Genomic DNA, 21732 nt, shown 5'->3' on the forward strand with positions numbered 1-21732 from the left:
TTTTTTTAATTGAACATTAATAGTACACACAAATATACAAATGTACAAATAAACGTGGCACGGTAGAACTGAATGTCAATGAAACAACCAGGGATGAGGAAGAAAAGGACATAAGGACAAGTTAATAGTGTTAACGGTTTGTGAGAAATTTATAATGCTTGACCAAAAAAGAAATTAAAAGGAAATAATTAAATAAATAGATGGACAAATTAAATTAAAAACGAAAAAAAAAAATTGCAAGGGGAATAAACCATGTTATTTGGTCTGCGGTTTACAAGGAATTTCAGACATCAAACTGTATGTTTTTTGGTTTTTGGATTTTTCCATAAGTTTTCAGGATTTTTTTTTTTTTTTAATTATTCAAAATCGTTTATGAAGAAATTAAAATTTGGGGAACAGTTTTGCGTTCTGTTTTTGTGAATGAAGAACTTGGCCAGGCCAGTAGATCTGCGTGTTACCGGCTGGGTCTTTTACGGAGGAATAATATGTGTGGCACGTCTCTTGCTTTGCAGAACTGGAAGAAGTTAAGTTTATTATGCTAGACAAAAAAAGACATTGAAAGGAAATAATTAAATAAATAGATAGACAAATGAAATTAAAAACGAAAAAAAAAAATAGGAGAAACATTACTTCCGCTCCTCCAATCCTCTGTTTCTCAGCTCCACCGCTCCTCCGCTATTGGCCCTGGTACCCCCGATCCTCCGAACTCAGGCGAATTGCGTGACGTGCTTCTGCTATTCTCCGCTCGTCCGCTTTTCCGCTTTGGGGCTTGGAACCCCTGAACCGCTGGACATAAGCGAATCACGGGCAGGATTTCTGCCCTCCTCCGCTCCTCCACTCATCCGGTACAGGCCCTGGTACTCCATGTCCGCGACCCCCTCCACCTTAACAAACTGTCACAAACACACACACACACACATATACACACGCACACAAACACACTTACACACACCTTAACTCATCATAGCTGTGCTAATAGCATTAGCCAAAACACATCCACAAGCACACAAACATGATCTCATCCACTCATTCACATGTGTGTGCCCAGAGGTCCGGGAGCTCCATGTTGTAAATGGGCGGTACTTTTACCTACTACGCTACTGCTACTGGCGCTACTGCTATATCAGTGTGTTACGTCTGTGTGTTTTTGCGTCTTAACAAAGGAAGAAGAACGTTCCGTGTTTTTTTCTTTCATGCTGCCTGCAATAAAGTTTGTTCTTAAAATACAATAGGTTATGGGCCCAGAGTGTCTCTAAAAGGCTGGATTACACTGAATATTGTGTGATAGTGAACAGTATTGTGGGAACTCACAATGGAGGACAAGCTGTTTATCGACAAGCTGAGCGGACCGGAGAATTGGGCAACGTGGAAGTTTCAAATGGAACATCTGCTAAAGGCTAAAGGACTGTGGCGAATGCTAACAGAGGAAGACACATTAGCCCCAGATGCTAACGCAGCAGCACAGGGTGAGTTCACGAAACAGAGAGAGAAAGCGTTCTCTGTGTTAGTGCTCAATGTAAGTTCATCCCTGTTGTACCTGATTACAAACTGTAAGACTCCCAAAGAAGTGTGGACTACACTGAAAGATATTTTTGAAAGAGACACGCTGGCAAATAAACTATTTCTGAAGAAGAAATATTTCAGGTGCGAAATGAAGGAAGGAGATGGTTTGACTGAGCACCTCAAACAAATGAAAGAACTGACTGACCAGTTATCAGCAATAGGAGCTGTAATTGAAGAGGAAGACCAAATTGTAACATTGTTGGGAAGTTTACCACCAAGTTACGCTACAGTTGTCACTGCACTGGAAACAAAGATTAACCCTAACCCTAACCCAAGCAAGAAAAACAAATCAAAAAAGAAAATCCACAAAGCTAAAAATGTGGTGTGTGAGGATGAGGATGGTTCATCTGAAAGTGCCTTTGTAGCTAGAAGGGAAAGCTCAGAAAAACCACATCAGTTTGAGTGGTTAATTGATTCTGGAGCATCAAAGCACATGACATGCGAGCAAGGAATTCTTAAGGAATACCAGCAGTTCTCAAAAGAACAGTCAGTGAAGCTCGGTGACGGCAGGGTGGTTGATGCCCTGGGAATTGGAAATGTCAACATGACAATGACCTTCAAGTCAAGCAAGGTAAAAAATGCTACGATGTATGATGTGCTGTATGTTCCAAAACTTTCTGGGAATTTATTCTCAGTGGGAGCTGCCACCAAAAAGGGAACTACGGTTCAGTTTAAGAGGTCCTGCTGCTACATTCGTGGAAAAGATGGAACTCTTAAAGGAATGGGAACACGAAGAGCTGATGGACTATATCAGCTAGATGTGAAAGGAAATGAATCAGTCACTCACAGTGCATCAGTAGCTGCTATCTTGTGGCACCGGCGCCTCGGTCACACTACCAAGCTGAAGGAACTAAAAGGTCTGGTGAACGGAGTGGACTTCTCTGCAGACAAAGAAGTACCCTTCTGTGAAGGATGTGTGGAGGGCAAGCTGGCTAAAAAGCCATTCAAGTCGATTGGAGAAATACGTTCCGAGCGCAAGATGCAGTTAATTCATCGTGATGTCTGTGGTCCCATGCAAACTGAATCTATAAGTGGATCCAAATATTTTGTGACTTTCACAGACGATTACTCAAGATGCTCCAAGGTATACTTCATGAAACAGAAGAATGAAGTGCTGTGTAAATTCAAGGAATTTGAGAAGACATTCACAAATGAGTGTGGACTAAGCATCCAGAGGCTGAGAACAGACAATGGTGGTGAGTACACCTCAAGGGAGTTTCAAGAATATTTGAAGGTTCAAGGCATCCACCATGAAATGACTGGACCTCACTCACCACAGCAAAACGGAGTTGCTGAAAGAAAAAATAGAACACTCGTTGAAGCAGCAAGGAGCATGTTGTCTCATGCTAAGTTACCAAAGATGTTCTGGGCAGAGGCTGTTGCCACAGCAGCTTACATACAGAACAGGCTGCCTACTTCTGTCCCGAAGGGAGAGACACCGTACCAGAGATGGTGTGGGAAAAAACCTAATGTGGGTCACATGAAGGTGTTTGGCTGTATTGCCTATGCACTTGTCCCAGATGAAGAGAGAAAGAAGCTGGACAAAAAGACTGTGAAGCCGCGCTTCGTGGGATATGCAAACAATGCCAGAGGCTATCGCCTGTACGATGAAGAGAAGAGGAGGATTCTGATCCGTCGAGATGTCGTCTTTGATGAATCCAACTTTAACTTGAAGCAGGAACCGAAAGTACACTGCACAGACACCGAGATAACTATGAAAATAGATGAGAGTGAAACAAAACATGACGAAGTCACTGTTGAGAGCACTGTCAGAAAAAATGACAGAATCAGAAAGCCTCCAATAAGATTTGGATATGATGAGTTTGCTGATGTAGTGACTGTTGATCATTATGCAAACATGTGTTGCGTGACAGAGCCACTCTCACTAAAAGAGGCAATGGAGAGTCCTCATGCAAAAGACTGGCAGGAGGCAGCTGACTTGGAATATGAGTCACTGCTGGAAAACGAGACATGGGACTTAGTCGACTTGCCAAGAGACAGAAAGGCAGTAGGATCCAGATGGGTGTTCAAAGTCAAGCATCGCAGTGATGGAAGAGTGGAACGATACAAGTGTAGACTCGTTGCACAGGGCTACACACAGTTGTATGGCGCTGACTATGATGAAACGTTTTCACCAGTGGTACGATTTAGCTCTATTCGTACATTACTGTCCTTTGCTGTTCAAAAGGGTCTACATGTCCACCAGATGGATGTTGTAACTGCATTCCTCAATGGACACCTGGAAGAAGAAATATACATGGAGCAACCTGAGGGCTTCATCAAAACAGGGCAGGAACATCTGGTATGCAAACTAAAAAAATCAATCTATGGACTGAGACAGTCTCCTCGCTGTTGGAACAAGGCTTTTACGGAGTTCATGATGGAAATTGGATTCAAACAGAGCACATCAGACCCCTGCGTGTTTGTGAGATCAAGACAAGAGCTTGAAATACTAGCAGTTTACGCGGATGATTTGATCCTGATTACAGAGTCCACTGAGAGCATGGACGAGCTCAAAGCAGCTCTCAAGGAGTGCTACAAGATGAAAGACATGGGTGAGCTGTCCTACATCCCAGGCATCTCTGTCATCCAAGATAAAGAAAAGAATCGTATCATTCTTCAGCAGAAGCATTACATTGAAGCCATACTTCGGAAGTATGGAATGGATAATGCAAATCCTGTGGCAACTCCTGCAGATGCCAACGTCAGGCTAAAAAGGAGTGATGGTGTCAGTATGTCAGTGCACCAGCATACCTATCAGTCAATGGTTGGAAGTCTGCTGTATGCTGCCATGGCGACAAGACCGGACATAGCTCAAGCTGTGAGTGCTGTGTCGAAGTTCAATGCAAATCCAGATGCTTCACATCTGACTGCTGTAAAGAGGATACTTCGATACTTGAAAGGGACATTAAATCTTGCTCTGAAATATGAGAGGTCAGACTCCGGAGCTTTAATCGGATACTCGGATGCTGACCGGGCTGGAGATCAAGATGATCGCCGGTCAACAACAGGCGACATCTTCCTTCTGAGTGGAGGAGCAGTAAGCTGGCTCAGCAAGAAACAATCAACAGTAGCACTTTCAACAGCAGAAGCTGAATACATCTCACTCAGTCAAGCAGCTCAAGAAGGAATCTGGCTGAAACGACTGCTGTGTGATCTCGGTGTAGAGTCTGTGTCCACAGTGATCCTTGAAGATAACCAAGGAGCCATCGCAATTGCAAAGAATCCTGTAAATCACTCCAGGACCAAACACATAGACATTCGCTACCACTATATCCGTGAATGTGTGCAGAATGGACAAATTGAACTGCAATATTGTCCAACAAATGATATGAAAGCGGATATCTTTACCAAGCCACTCGGTAGACAGAGATTTGAATATCTCAGGGGCGAGATCGGACTCTTTTTTGTTTAAAAATGCTTGACAGGTGTACGAAGAACGCTGCCGAGTCAAAGCGATTTCTAAAAAATGTGAAAAAGAGTTCCAGTATAACCAATGTGATAGGAATACTGTCTTAAAAATGGGGTGTTAAACAAGTTTACAGTTTTTGTTGTCGTGGAAGAACACAGCTTTGAAATATTATTTTCTCAGGACTTGGTGCTATTGGTAAAAGTAAGTGGGAGTGTTGTAAATGGGCGGTACTTTTACCTATAGGTGGCGCTACTGCTATATCAGTGTGTGACGTCTGCGTGTTTTTGCGTCTTAACAAAGGAAGAAGAACGTTCCGTGTTTTTTTCTTTCATGCTGCCTGCAATAAAGTTCGTTCTTAAAATACAATACTCCAGTCATACGTCCGGGGAATCCATGTCCGCAGAAGGCTCCCATTGGCCGGTCTAAGGGGTCCTGCTGCCTCAAAGATTCCCCGCCTTTGAAAAGAGAAACATTACCTCCGCTTCTCAGCTCAACCGCTCCTCCGCCATGCGCCCTGGTACTCCCGATCCTCGGAGCTCAGGCGACTTGCGTGACGTTCTTCTGCTCTCCTCCCCTCCTCCGCTTCCCCGCTCCTCCCCTCCTCCGCTATTGGCCCTGGTACTCCCGCCCTGGAAGCCCGAACCGCTGGACATATGCGAATCACGGTCCGGGCTTCCGCCCTCCTCTGCTCTTCCGCTCCTCCGCTCCTCCCCTCCTCCGCTATTGGCCCTGGTACTCCCGATCCTGCGAACTCGGGCGAATTGTGTGACGTCCTTCTGCTCTCCTCCCCTCCTTCGCTTCTCCGCTCCTCCGCTTTTCCGCTTTGGGCCCTGGAACCCCGAAACGCTGGACATAAGCGAATCACGGTCCAGGCTTCTGCCCTCCTCCGCTTCTCAAGTCCTCCGCTCCTCCGTATTTGGCCCTGGTAATCCCGATCCTCCGAACTCAGGCGAATTTCGTGACGTGCTTCTGCTCTCCTCCGCTCCTACGCTTTACCGCTTTGGACCCCAGAACCCCCAAACCGCTGGACATAAGCGAATCACGATCCGGGCTTCTTCCCTCCTCCGCTCCTCCGCTTTGGGCCCTGGAACCCTCAAACCGCTGGACATAAGCGGATCACGGGCAGGGCTTCTGCCCTCCTCCGCTCCACAACTCATCCGGTACAGGCCCTGGTACTCCATGTCCGCGACCCCCTCCACCTAAACAAGCTGTCACGCACACATACACATACACACACACACACACACACACACACACACACACACACACACACATAAACACGCACACTCACAGACTTTAACTCATCATAGCTGTGCTAATAGCATTAGCACATCCACAAGCACACAAACATTATCTCATCCACTCATTCACATGTGTTTGCCCTGAGGTCCGGGAACTCCAGTCATACGTCCGGGGGATCCATGTCCGGGGAAGGCTCCCATTGGCCGGTCTAAGGGGTCCTGCTGCCTCAAATCTTCCCCGCCTTTGAAAAGAGAAACATAACGTCCGCTCCTCCAATCCTCCGCTTCTCAGCTCCTCTGCTCCTCCGCTATGGGCCCTGGTACTCCCGATCCTCCGAGCTCAGGCGAATTGCGTGACGTGCTTCTGCTCTCCCCCCCTCCTCCGCTTCTCCGTCCCTCCGCTTTACTGCTTTTGGCCCTGGAACCCCCGAACCGCTGGACATAAGCGAATCACGGTCCAGGCTTCTGCCCTCCTCCGCTCCTCAGCTCATCCGGTACAGTGCCTGGTACTCCATGTCCGCGACCCCCTCCACCTAAACAAACTGTCACGCACACATTCACACGCACACACACGCACACACACACACACACACACACACACACGCACACATACACACGCACACACACACACACACACACACACACACACACACCTGAACTCATCATAGCTGTGCTAATAGCATTGGCCAAAACGTATCCACAACCAAACAAACATTAGCTCATCCACTCATTCACATATGTGTGTGCCTAGAGGTGCGGGAGCTCCAGTCATACGTCCGGGTGATCTATGTCCGGAGAAGGCTCACATTGGCCGGTCTAAGGGGTTCTTCTGCCCCCAAGCTTCCCCGCCTCTGAGAGGAGAAACATTACCTCCGCTCCTCCGCTTCTCAGCTCATCCGCTCGAGGCCCCGGTACTCCCTGTCCGCGACCCCCCCCCACCTAAACAAATTCACACTCACACACACGCACACACACACACACACAGACACACACACACACACACACACACACAAACACACCTTAACTCATCATAGCTGTGCTAATAGCATTAGCCGAAACGCATCCACAACCAAACTGTTGCGTTTAAGTTCGCAGCTTCTTCGTTTTCCATGTTTCGGAAGGAATTCACAAGTTTGCCTTGTTTGAATCGTCTTTTATTTTCTTCTTCACAGCTCCGGGAATCAACATCGGTTAGCCATGGGACATGTACAGTACAGAGTGAGGGAAAAATTCCCGCCAGCACCGCTATACCAAAAAAAAAACACTGACGTAGAAGTTAACGTCAAGTTAGCTGAACAGTCGCGAAAAACTAAAACAAGTCCCAAACCTTGTCATAAAGTGCCATGCATTTCCTGAGAGTAGATACAAATACAACATATGTATACTAGAATGTAAACTCAAATAAAACTAATGAGATCACCTATCTCAACACCCCCTCTTGATCTCAACATCCAAAAAAAAACTTTGGACATTTGAATTTCCAAAGAACCACTTTTTGAATTTTTCTATTTTTACCTTTGTCATGAGTTTTGTCGAGATGTCTGCCAACATGTCCTCTGATGGACAATAGATAAGATTTATTTAACCCTCACTGAGTGCTTCACGAATGAAATGATATTTTACATCAATGTGTTTTGACCTTTGTCTGTTTACAGGATTCTTACTCAGTGCGATGGCCCCCTGATTGTCTCCGTAGATTGTTGTGCAACTGTACATTTTGTTGTCCATACCGTTTAACAGTTGAGACAGGTACATGTTTTCTTGTGCGGTGGTGGCTCGGCCGATGTATTCAGCCTCACATGTTGACAGGGCCACTGTGGGCTGTTTCCTTGACTTCCATGCAATGGCTGGGCCTTGTTTTGTTAAACTGAAACAGTAGCCTGTAGCGCTACGTCTGTCTTCTACAGATGATGCCCAGTCTGAATCACTGTAAGCTATCAGGTTCAAATCCTCCTTATTTGTCTTGAAACTTAGTTCATAATCAGCTGTCCCCTTCAAATACCTCAGAACATGTTTTGCAGCTACTAAGTGTTCTACTTTTGGCATTGCCAGATTCTGTGATAGTTTGCTCACTATCCAGCTGATATCAGGTCTGGTGCAAGTCATGGCATAAATAAGACTGCCTACAATCTCACGATATTCTTTGGGGTCGACAGGTTCACTTTGCTCATTTTCATCAGCTACAGGGATGCCCTCTAATTTTTGCTCACTTGGAGTAGATCTTGCTTTACATTCTGACATTCCAAATCTCTCTAGCATTTTTAGGATGTACTTTGTCTGGTTCATTTTGATTTCATCCCCCTTTTGTTCAAATTGTATGCCCAAAAAATATGATAGTTTCCCCAGGTCTTTCATGTTGAACTTGAATTTCATGTTCTGTTTAAATGTGCTGAGTGCATCATTGCTGCTTGTGGCAATAATTAAATCATCTACCCAAATTATTACAATGATTGTGTCACCATTTTCCGTCTGTTTTCTGTACACACAGTGGTCAGAGAGATTTCTCACAAAGTTGTCCTGTTCTAAATGGTCATTAAGGAGTTCATACCAGTTTCTTCCTGATTGTTTCAGGCCATAAAGAGATTTCTTTAATCTATACACTAGTTTCTCTCCTGTTTCTGACATCATTTCAAACCCTTCTGGTTGTTCCAAGAAAATCTCCTCATGTATAGGAGCATGTAAATATGCCGTCTTAACATCCATTTGATGGACAATGAGGTTATTTTGTACAGCTATCTGCATTAGTGCCCGCACTGATGTAATGTTAGCTGTCGGTGCAAAAGTTCCATAGTAGTCTATGCCTTCTGTTTGATTGTAACCCTTAGCTACATATCTGGCCTTAAATATTTGTCCTCCTTCAGCATTTTCTTTAAGGGCAAATACCCATTTTCCTCCAATTACTTTTCTCCCTTCAGGTAAAGTTGTCAGTTCAAATGTGTCATTCTGTTTAAGCGAGTCAATCTCTTCCCTCATGGCACAATTCCACCCGGGTGCCAGTGGTGACTTCAGTGCTTCACTATAATTCTGTGGGACTCCGCACACAGTCCTGTAACAGTAATCAATAGTTGTATGATTTTTATCATTGTTAATATAGTCTGTCTGATAATCCTCTAAATACCTTGGAACGACCCTTTTTCGTCTAGGATAGCGACTGGTTTGATTATATCTGGGTTTTATGTCTGACCTCGTCTCTTTTTCATTTTGGACATTTTCTGCTGTTTCTTCGTCATGTGACACATCTGCGTTAGTACTCTCATCCTCATTTTGTATATGGTTGTCTGTTTTATTTTCACTTTGTGACACATCTATACTGGTTTCATCTGTAGATTCTGTGTCTTCATATCCCTGGATTTCTGTCTCATAATCATCAGTTTGTGTTTGTTGTTCAATTCTTCCCTTTTTGATCAATTTCACCAGTCTCTGTTTTGACACTTTTTCTGTAAGTGGATTATAGACCAGGTATGAAGGGCTTTTCTTACTGTATCCCACAAATATTCCTCTTTCACATCTGGGATCCAATTTCTTAGTGTCATGTTTGTATGCATAACACTCAGTTCCGAATATCCACATTTTTGAAAGATTTGGCTTTCTCCCTGTTAACATGAAGTATGGGGTATTTTTGTGTCTGTCATTGTAACATCTATTTCGAATATGGGCAGCGGTCTGGACAGCATAAGGCCACAAAACCTTTGGTAATCCTTTTGCTATTAGCATACACCTTGCCATTTCAAAAAGGGTCCTCCATTGTCTTTCTGCTGTCCCATTTTGATGGGGAGAGTATGGGGATGATGTTTCATGTCTTATGCCTTTCTCCCTTAGAAGAGATTGAAAAGCATTTCCTGTGTATTCAGTCCCGTTGTCTGACCTGATACATTTGACACGACCATACGCTGCGCTGTCAGCAAGGAACTTCTCTGTTGCTAATGTAGCTTCACTCTTGTATTTGAGAAAATATACAAATACTGCCCCTGAATAATCATCTGTGAATGAAATGACATACTTATGCCCTTCTTGACCAGCTGGTTCAATCGGGCCTGATAAGTCAGTGTGTACCATTTTTAGGGGTGCATCAGCTTTTGCATCAGCTTGCCTGTTTCTGCTATTTGTGAATTTTCCCTCCGTGCATACGTTACAGTCTACGTTACAGTCTACCTTGGTCTGACCTGTAATCTTCATACCCTCGACTAAGTTTGGTCATTTTAATACATCTTTTACATTGCAGTGTCCCATAATCTCATGCCATGTTTTGACATCACAAGTTAAGTTTACTCTATCTCTGGACATCATGTCATTTACTGTATCATCATAAAGTTGTTGATAATTTACCGTTCTTATGTAGTAGAGTCTGTCACATTCCTCAATGCTGAAAATTTTTCCTTCTTTGGTTATGAGTCTGTTCTCTCCTTCTTTGAATATCACGCTGGCTCCATCAGCTGTGGCTGCCTTCACCGATATGAAGTCCTGAGGATATGATGGGATGAATAAGGCTCCCCTTAAGGTTACCAGGACAGGTTTTCCTTCAATGTCCTGGAGTAACACTTCTGCATCACCTCTTTTTAGTGCCACTTTGTTTCTTCTGGTCCCGTCTGCTAGCTCCATGTAATGTTTGTTTGGGTTGAAAAACTCATCAAATCTTATGAATTTGTCTTCTTGTGTTATGATGTGTGATGTAGCGCCACAGTCTACCATCAGTCCATTTTTTCTGATATTTTCCGGAGGGACTTTTTGACTGACCTTGAATACAAAAGTTTGCTCATCTTCCTTATCTTTGTCTTGGATGTCTGTGTTTTGTTTGACCGAGTCTTCTTTGGGCTTGGATTTTCTTCTGCATGTCTCATCGGTGTGGGTTGTGCTTCTGTGATAGCTGCACCATTTTGGCCCTGATTTTTGGTGACAAGCTTTTGCCATATGGCCACGGTTTCCACATCCATAGCAGATCACCGTTGACATGTCCACTTTCATTACATTGTCTGATTTGGTTTTGCTGTCAAACTTTTCAGTCTCTTCATAACTTCTTAGTTTACTCTTGAACTGAATAAACGTCATTTCTTCACTGCTCTGAGTTACGTGAATGACGAAGGGCTTGTACGGTTCTGGAAGCCCTTTCATAACCATAGCGATCATCAGCTCATCACTTATCACCTGTTTTGTGTTTCTCAGAGCGGTGACTGCCTTTTCTGCTCTGATAATGTAATCTGTTATTGTTTCGTCGGGTTCCTTCTTGAGTGAGCATAGTTCGCTGTACAGGGAAATAATTCTGGGCTTACCCTGGCTGGCGTAATGATCCCGTAATATTTTCAAAGCTTTTCGACCGTCATCTGCGGCTTCCCTCATTACCAATGATAGACTTTTATCATCGAGGAACTGGATAAGCTCAGCGTAGCATTCTGCATTTTTATCTGGGTCGGGCTCAACAGTTGAAAGTATTGTCTCTTTCAAACCTTCGAGTCGCATGTGTCCCAGAAACTTTACTTCCCAAAGCTCGTAGTTGTTTTCGTCTCCATCGAAAACCAAACGTTGCCATCTTCCTCCTTTTGTTCGTTGCCTGGGCCCATAACCTGTTGCGTTTAAGTTTGCAGCTTCTTCGTTTTCCATGTTTCGGAAGGAATTCACAAGTTTGCCTTGTTTGAATCGTCTTTTATTTTCTTCTTCACAGCTCCGGGAATCAACATCGGTTAGCCATGGGACATGTACAGTACAGAGTGAGGGAAAAATTCCCGCCAGCACCGCTATACCAAAAAAAGAACACTGACGTAGAAGTTAACGTCAAGTTAGCTGAACAGTCGCGAAAAACTAAAACAAGTCCCAAACCTTGTCATAAAGTGCCATACATTTCCTGAGAGTAGATACAAATAAAACATATGTATACTAGAATGTAAACTCAAATAAAACTAATGAGATCACCTATCTCAACAGTCCTTAAGTCCTTTGCTTCCTCATGCCTGGTTGTTTCATTGACATTCAGTTCTACCTTGCCATGTTTATTTGTACATTTGTATATTTGTGTGTACTATTTATGTTCAATTAAAAAAAAAAAAAAAAAGAATGAGAGGCTGAGAAAATCTCCATGTCTCTCTCTCTCCCCCCCTTAATGCCCCCCCCCCCCCTCTTCCTCACGGCGGCCGACGCAATGTGATTCTCGCCGTTGTTGTGGAAGTAGGGTAAAGGATTCCCCGCGTCGGTGCGAGCGATGCGTTTCAAGGCGTATTGCATGTGTGTATGGAGGGGGGGGGTCTACAGGATACCGCAGGCCGGCAATGGTGCACCTTCTGCGGACATCGATCACCGAAACGTCGGCGTGGAGCTCCCGGAGCAGCCGGCGTGTACATGTGAATGAATGGAAGAGCTAATGTGTGTGTGGTGGTGGGGGGGGGGGGGGGGGGGCGTTTCGGCTTGACGGGAAAGAAACCAAATGTGTCACAAATGCAAAAGTTTGGTGCTGTGTGCTATGCATACAAGCACAACAAAAAGAAACTTGACTCAAGAGGTGAGAAGGGAGTTTTCATTGGATATGACAAAAATAGTCCAGCTTATTTTGTATATTATCCAAATAGTGAAAGAGTACTAAAACAGACTGCTAAAATTTGTGTCGAACCCATCTCCAGAGCAACAAACCCAGACAGAGATGAGCTCAGACCAGGATGATGATGATAATGATGATGATGATGATGATGATGATGATGATGATGATGATGATGATGATGATGATGATGATGATCACTTAGACATTTAAAGAGGCAAGGAGTTCCCTCAATGCTGACAAGTGGATGAAATCTATGGACGAAGAGATGGAGTCATTGAGAGAGAAGAACACTTTTACCCTAACACAGCTACCCCAAGGCAAGTGTGCAGTGGGGGTGGGGGTGGGGGGTGGGGGGCGTATGCGCTAAAAAGAAATGAAGATGGCACAAACAAATATAAAGCTCGTTATGTTGCTAAGGGCTACAGTCAAAAGTATGGCACGGATTTCGAGGAAACATTTTCTCCAACAGCAAATATGACAAGTGTGAGGGTGTTTATGCAGAAATCAGTTCCGGAAAATTTGTTCTTACACCAAATGGATGTAAAGACAGCCTATCTTCATGCACCCATAGATTGTGAGCTCTGTGTAGAACAACCAGAAGGGTATGAAGTGACAAATAAAAAACAGAAGCTGGTGTGTAAACTTAAAAAGTCACTATACGTCCCTGAACAAGCCGGTCGTCATTGGGATCTGATGCTCCATTCTTACTTGATTGACAATGACTTTATTCAGAATGAAGCAGATCATTGTGTTTATGTCAAAGAAAACCAAAATGACAAGGTCATCATCATAATATGGGTAGATGATTTAATCATAGCTGCGAGTGATGAGGAAGTAATGAAAGAGGTGAAAATCATGCTTACAGCTAGATTTAAAATGAAGGACATGGGCAAAGTGATCAAAATCAATACCCAGAAAATATGTCAGTCAGAAGAGTGTGTTAAGATGTCACAAAGAAAATATGTGGAAAGGTAGCCCTACAGTATTGTCCAACACAAGAGATGCCGGCACATGTTATGACAAAGCCTGCATCACAGTTGAAGTTGTTGAATTTTTCAAAGTTGTTGTTTGTTGTTTGGGTCATGAGTATTTTATTTTGATGTAAATGGGCAAAGATACCAATCATATGAGAGCAAGTGGGGGCGTTGTTAACTGAGAAATATGCTCTCAATTATTTTCCGTTTTATTTCCAAGGGCCAGTCTCAGCTTCCGGTCAACAGGATCCCGCAGACCGGCCAAGGTGCACCTTCTTCGGACACGGATCCCCGTGACGTCGGCGTGAAGCTCCGGGAGCACCAGACATGCACATATGAATAAGCGAAGGAGTCAACTCCATAAGTCCTCCACTCACGGCCTCGGTGTCACTGAATCGAGCAATTTGGTTTTTAATGTTTAAAAATCGGCTTAACATTGAGGTGGAAAACACAGCGGTATCGTTAAAATACAGTAACAGGGTGATAACATCCATGTAAGAAGTGGAGGGGGATTTATTGCACTCACGGCCCCACTCGTTTATTCCTCTCATACACAGCGGCCAGATCACCTGCTGGAGCTCCAAGCGCTGTGCACAGTCGGATGCCGCCATCTAGCGGACATAAAATGTAAGGAAGCGGAGGGAGAAAGCCATCCGGTGTTCCCCGAGTAGCGGCGACGAACGAGTTTAGAGCCGTGGAGAAGGTTTGCTTCCCCCCCAACCTCTCTTTCTTACTTCTTCTTCTTCTTCTTCTTCTTCTTCTTCTTCTTCTTCTTCTTCTTCTTCTTCTTCTTCTTCTTCTCCTTCTTCTTCTTCTTCTTCTTCTTCTTCTTCTTCTTCTTCTTCTTCTTCTTCTTCTTCTTCTTCTTCTTCTTCTTCTTTTGTCTTTTCCCGTCAGGTGTGGCCACAGCGAGTCAACTTTCTCCATCTAACCCTATTCTCCGTATCCTCCTCTCTCACACCAACTACCTTCATATCCTCTCTCACCACGTCCATAAATCCTCTCTTTGGTCTTCCTCGAGACCTCTTGCCTTGCAGCTCCAATTCCAGCATCCGTCTACCAATATATTCTCTATCCCTCCTCTGTACATGACCGAACCATCTCAGTCTGGCTTCTCCGACCTTCTCTCCAAAACATCGAACATGTGCTGTTCCTCTGATACTCATTCCTGATCCTATCAATCCTGGTCACTCCGTAAGAGAACCTCAACATCTTCATATCTGCAACCTCTAGTTCTGCCTGCTGTCTTTTTGTCATTGTAACAGTTTCTAGTCCATACATCATCGCTGGTCTCACCACTGTCTTGTACACCTTTGTACACCTTGGTAATGGGCAACCCCGTATCTGACCGTGTGACAAAGCCAAGCAGTGCAGACAATGTGAGACGATCAACTAGAACCAAAAAGAAGCCCAGTCACTTTAATAGTTATGTGACTAGTGCTATTGACGATGACCAAGTGTTCACTAACATTGACTACTGTTATAGACTGGCGTGTGGTGTCCCACAGACATTTAAAGAGGCAAGGAGTTCCCTCAATGCTGACAAGTGGATGAAATCTATGGACGAAGAGATGGAGTCATTGAGAGAGAAGAACACTTTTACCCTAACACAGCTACCCCAAGGCAAGTGTGCAGTGGGGGTGGGGGTGGGGGGTGGGGGGCGTAAGCGCTAAAAAGAAATGAAGATGGCACAAACAAATATAAAGCTCGGTATGTTGCTAAGGGCTACAGTCAAAAGTATGGCACGGATTTCGAGGAAACATTTTCTCCAACAGCAAATATGACAAGTGTGAGGGTGTTTATGCAGAAATCAGTTCCGGAAAATTTGTTCTTACACCAAATGGATGTAAAGACAGCCTATCTTCATGCACCCATAGATTGTGAGCTCTGTGTAGAACAACCAGAAGGGTATGAAGTGACAAATAAAAAACAGAAGCTGGTGTGTAAACTTAAAAAGTCACAATACGTCCCTGAACAAGCCGGTCGTCATTGGAATCTGATGCTCCATTCTTACTTGATTGACAATGACTTTATTCAGAATGAAGCAGATCATTGTGTCTATGTCAAAGAAAACCAAAATAACAAAGTCATCATCATAATATGGGTAGATGATTTAATCATAGCTGCGAGTGATGAGGAAGTAATGAAAGAGGTGAAAATCATGCTTACAGCTAGATTTAAAATGAAGGACATGGGCAAAGTGATCAAAATCAATACCCAGAAAATATGTCAGTCAGAAGAGTGTGTTAAGATGTCACAAAGAAAATATGTGGAAAGGTAGCCCTACAGTATTTTCCAACACAAGAGATGCCGGCACATGTTATGACAAAGCCTGCATCACAGTTTAAGTTGTTGAATTTTTCAAAGTTGTTGTTTGGGTCATGAGTATTTTATTTTGATGTAAATGGGCAAAGATACCAATAATATGAGAGCAAGTGGGGGCGTTGTCAACTGAGAAATATGCTCTCAATTATTTTCCGTTTTATTTCCAAGGGCCAGTCTCAACTTCCCAGTCAACAGGACCCCGCAGACCGGCCAAGGTGCACCTTCTTCGGACACGGATCCCTGTGACGTCGGCGTGAAGCTCCGGGAGCACCAGACATGCACATATGAATAAGCGGAGGAGTCGATTCCATAAGTCCTCCACTCACGGCCTCGGTGTCACTGAATCGAGCAATTTGGTTTTTTAATGTTTAAAAATCGGCTTAACATTGAGGTCGAAAAAACAGCGGTATCGTTAAAATACAGTAACAGGGTGATAACATCCATGTAAGAAGTGGAGGGGGATTTATTGCACTCACGGCCCCACTCGTTTATTCCTCTCATACACAGCGGCCAGATCACCTGCTGGAGCTCCAAGCGCTGTGCACAGTCGGATGCCGCCATCTAGCGGACATAAAATGTAAGGAAGCGGAGGGAGAAAGCCATCCGGTGATCCCCAAGTAGCGGCGACGAACGAGTTTAGAGCCGTGGAGAAGATTTGCTTTGGGTAGATGATTTAATTATTGCAGCAGAGTGTTGCATGGTTTTCAGGGAGGAGTTGAGAAAGGGTCTGGGTGGTCAGGGAGAGCTTCCAGATGATTGGACAACAACAGCTAGTATGATCAGGGAGACAGGTAGAAGAGTACTTGGTGTGTCATCTGGAAGGAAAGTAGATAAGGAGACTTGGTGGTGGAATGAGGAAGTGCAGGAGTGTATACAGAGAAAATGGTTAGCGAAGAAGAAGTGGGATACTGAGAGGACTGAAGAGAACAGACAGGAGTTCAGGGAGATGCGGCGAAAGGTAAAGATAGAGGTAGCAAAGGCAAAACAAAGGGCTTATGATGACTTGTATGCTCGGTTGGATAGTAAGGAGGCTGAAAGTGATCTATACAAGTTGGCGAAACAGAGAGATAAAGATGGAAAGGATGTACAGCAGGTCCGGGTGATAAAGGACAGACAGGGAAATGTATTGACAGATGCTAGAAGAGTGACAGGAAGATGGAAAGAGTACTTTGAAGAGCTGATGAATGTGGAAAATGAAAGAGAGGCAAGGGTAGAAGAGGTGATTATTGTAGACCACAAAGTAGCAAAAATGAGTAAAAGTGAAGTGAGGAAGGCATTGAAGAGGATGAAGAGTGGAAAAGCAGTTGGTCCTGATGATATACCTGTGGAGGTGTGGAAGTGTCTAGGAGAGGCAGCGGTAGATTTTCTGACTAGATTATTCAACAGGATCTTAGAGAGTGAGAAGATGCCTGAAGAATGGAGACAAAGTGTGATGGTGCCTATTTTTAAGAATAAAGGGGATGTGCAGAATTGTGGCAACTACAGAGGGATAAAGTTGATGAGCCATACAATGAAGTTATGGGAAAGAGTAGTGGAAACTAGACTGAGAGCAGAAGTCAGCATTTGTGAACAGCAGTATGGCTTCATGCCTAGGAAGAGTACTACAGATGCAGTATTTGCGTTGAGAATGCTAATAGAAAAGTACAGAGAAGGCCAGAGGGAGCTGCATTGCGTTTTCGTCGACCTAGAAAAAGCATATGACAGGGTGCCAAGAGAGGAGCTCTGGTATTGTATGAGGAAGTCTGGAGTGGCAGAGAAGTATGTTAGACTGGTGCAGGACATGCATGCCAGCTGTGAGACACTGGTACGGTGTGCTGTAGGGGTAACCGAGAAGTTCAAGGTGGAGGTGGGACTCCATCAGGGATCAGCTCTGAGCCCCTTCTTGTTCGCAATGGTGATGGGTAGGCTGACAGATGAGGTTAGACAGGAATCCCCATGGACCATGATGTTTGCGGATGACATTGTGATCTGTAGTGAGAGCAGACAACAGGTAGAGGAAAATCTAGAGAGGTGGAGGTATGCTCTGGAAAGGAGTGGAATGAAAGTTAGTCACAGCAAGACAGAATATATGTGTGTGAACGAGAGGAACTCGGGTGGAGCGGTGAGGCTACAGGGAGTGGAGATCAAGGAGCTGGAGGATTTCAGGTACTTAGGGTCAACAGTCCAGAGCAACGGAGAGTGCGTAAAAGAGGTGAAGAGACGGGTCCAAGAAGGTTGGAATGGCTGGAGAAAAGTGTCAGGGGTACTATGTGATAGAAGACTATCGGCCAGAATAAAAGGAAAGGTGTACAAGACAGTGGTGAGACCAGCGATGATGTATGGACTAGAAACTGTTCCAATGACCAAAAGACAGCAGACAGAACTAGAGGTTGCAGAGATGAAGATGTTGAGGTTCTCTTACGGAGTGACCAGGATTGATAGGATCAGGAATGAGTATCAGAGGAACAGCACATGTTCGATGTTTTGGAGAGAAGGTCAGAGAAGCCAGACTGAGATGGTTCGGTCATGTACAGAGGAGGGATAGAGAATATATTGGTAGACGGATGCTGGAATTGGAGCTGCAAGGCAAGAGGTCTCGAGGAAGACCAAAGAGAGGATTTATGGACGTGGTGAGAGAGGATATGAAGGTAGTTGGTGTGAGAGAGGAGGATACGGAGAATAGGGTTTGATGGAGAAAGTTGACTCGCTGTGGCCACACCTGACGGGAAAAGACAAAAGAAGAAGAAGAAGAAGAAGAAGAAGAAGAAGAAGAAGAAGAAGAAGAAGAAGAAGAGAGAAGAAGAAGAAGAAGAAGAAGAAGAAGAAGAAGAAGAAGAAGAAGAAGAAGAAGAAGAAGAAGAAGAAGAAGAAGAAGAAGAAGAAGAAGAAGAAGAAGAAGAAGAAGAAGAAGAAGAAGAAGAAGAAGAAGAAGAAGAAGAAGAAGAAGAAGAAGTAAGTAAGAGAGGTTGGGGGGGAAGCAAACCTTCTCCACGGCTCTAAACTCGTTCGTCGCCGCTACTCGGGGAACACCGGATGGCTTTCTCCCTCCGCTTCCTTACATTTTATGTCCGCTAGATGGCGGCATCCGACTGTGCACAGCGCTTGGAGCTCCAGCAGGTGATCTGGCCGCTGTGTATGAGAGGAATAAACGAGTGGGGCCGTGAGTGCAATAAATCCCCCTCCACTTCTTACATGGATGTTATCACCCTGTTACTGTATTTTAACGATACCGCTGTGTTTTCCACCTCAATGTTAAGCCGATTTTTAAACATTAAAAACCAAATTGCTCGATTCAGTGACACCGAGGCCCTGAGTGGAGGACTTATGGAGTTGACTCCTCCGCTTATTCATAAGTGCATGTCTGGTGCTCCCGGAGCTTCACGCCGACGTCACGGGGATCCGTGTCCGAAGAAGGTGCACCTTGGCCGGTCTGCGGGGTCCTGTTGACCGGAAGCTGAGACTGGCCCTTCGAAATAACACGGAAAATAATTGAGAGCATATTTCTCAGTTGACAACGCCCCCACTTGCTCTCATATTATTGGTATCTTTGCCCATTTACATCAAAATAAAATACTCATGACCCAAACAACAACTTTGAAAAATTCAACAACTTAAACTGCGATGCAGGCTTTGTCATAACATCTGCCGGCATCTCTTGTGTTGGACAATACTGTAGGGCTACCTTTCCACATATTTTCTTTGTGACATCTTAACACACTCTTCTGACTGACATATTTTCTGGGTATTGATTTTGATCACTTTGCCCAAGTCCTTCATTTTAAATCTAGCTGTCAGCATGATTTTCACCTCTTTCATTACTTCCTCATCACTCGCAGCTATGATTAAATCATCTACCCATATTATGATGATGACTTTGTCATTTTGGTTTTCTTTGACATAGACACAATGATCTGCTTCATTCTGAATAAAGTCGTTGTCAATCAAGTAAGAATGGAGCATCAGATTCCAATGACGACCTGCCAAATTTTCCTGAACTGATTTCTGCATGAACACCCTCACACTTGTCATATTTGCTGTTGGAGAAAATGTTTCCTCAAAATCCGTGCCATACTTTTGACTGTAGCCCTTAGCAAAATAACGAGCTTTATATTTGTTTGTGCCAACTTCATTTCTTTTTAGCGCATACACCCACCCCCCCACCCCCACTGCACACTTGCCTTGGGGTAGCTGTGTTAGGGTCAAAGTGTTGTTCTCTCTCAATGACTCCATCTCGTCGTCCATAGATTTCATCCACTTGTCAGCATTGAGGGAACTCCTTGCCTCTTTAAATGTCTGTGGGACACCACACGCCAGTCTATAACAGTAGTCAATGTTAGTGAACACTTGGTCATCGTCAATAGCACTAGTCACATAACCATTAAAGTAACTGGGCTTCTTTTTGGTTCTAGTTGATCGTCTCACATTGTCTGCACTGCTTGGCTTTGTCACACGGTCAGATACGGGGCTGCCCATTTCCAAGGTGTACAAAGGTGTACAAGACAGTGGTGAGACCAGCGATGATGTATGGACTAGAAACTGTAGAAGAAGAAGAAGAAGAAGAAGAAGAAGAAGAAGAAGAAGAAGAAGAAGAAGAAGAAGAAGTTAGAAAGAGAGGGTGGGGGGGAAGCAAACCTTCTCCACGGCTCTAAACTCGTTCGTCGCCGCTACTCGGGGAACACCGGATGGCTTTCTCCCTCCGCTTCGTTACATTTTATGGCCGCTAGATGAAGATCATCATCATCATCATCATCATCATCATCCTGATCTGAGCTCATCTCTGTCTGGGTTTGTTGCTCTGGAGATGGGTTTGTCACAAATTTTAGCAGTCTGTGTTTTTAGTACTCTTTCACTATTTGGATAATATACAAAATAAGCTGGACTATTTTTGGCATATCCAATGAAAACTCCCTTCTCACCTCTTGAGTCAAGTTTCTTTTTGTTGTGCTTGTATGCATAGCACACAGCACCAAACATTTGCATTTGTGACACATTTCGTTTCTTTCCCATCAACATAAAGTAAGCCGTCTGCTTTGTCCGATTATTAAAGCATCAGTTCCTGACTGCTGCTGTCTGCACTGCATGGGTCCACAATGTTTTGGGTAGGTTGCTTCCTAGTAACATGCACCATGCCATGTCGAATAAAGTCCTCCAGTTTCTCTCTGCTTTCCCGTTTTGGTGTGGTGAGTATGGCGCTGACGTTTCATGTCTAACACCCCGTTTAGTCATTAGTCCTTGGTACTCTTTTGACATAAACTCAGTACAATTGTCAGATCTCATACACTTAATCTTCCCATAAGGGGCAGTGTCTGCTGAGAATCTCTCTGTGGCACTCACTGTACCACTCTTTTGTTTGAGAAAGTACACAAAAATTGTGTTGGAATAATCATCAGTAAACGACAATGCAAATCTGTGTCCATCTATAGATATGGGATCTACTGGCCCTGCCAGATCTGTATGCACTAAATCAAACACCTCTGTTGCTCTTGCATCAGGCTCTCTGTTTCTGATCTGCACAAACTTCCCTTGAATACACACTTCACATGGTGATACAGGTTTTTCAGTTTTCCCTTTGATTACCATACCATCAACCACTTTTGTCAACTTTTGTACATCGCTCTAATTACAATGGCTGAAAATTTCATGCCATGTTTGTAAATCAAAACACCCATTGCATTTGTCATTACTTTCATCTGCTGTAGATAGGTAGTAAAGTGT

Source organism: Fistularia commersonii, unplaced genomic scaffold (assembly GCF_037954325.1).
Source record: "Fistularia commersonii isolate RoL2024-O1a breed Wild unplaced genomic scaffold, RoL_Fcom_v1.0 HiC_scaffold_126, whole genome shotgun sequence".
Classification (NCBI taxonomy): domain Eukaryota; kingdom Metazoa; phylum Chordata; class Actinopteri; order Syngnathiformes; family Fistulariidae; genus Fistularia; species Fistularia commersonii.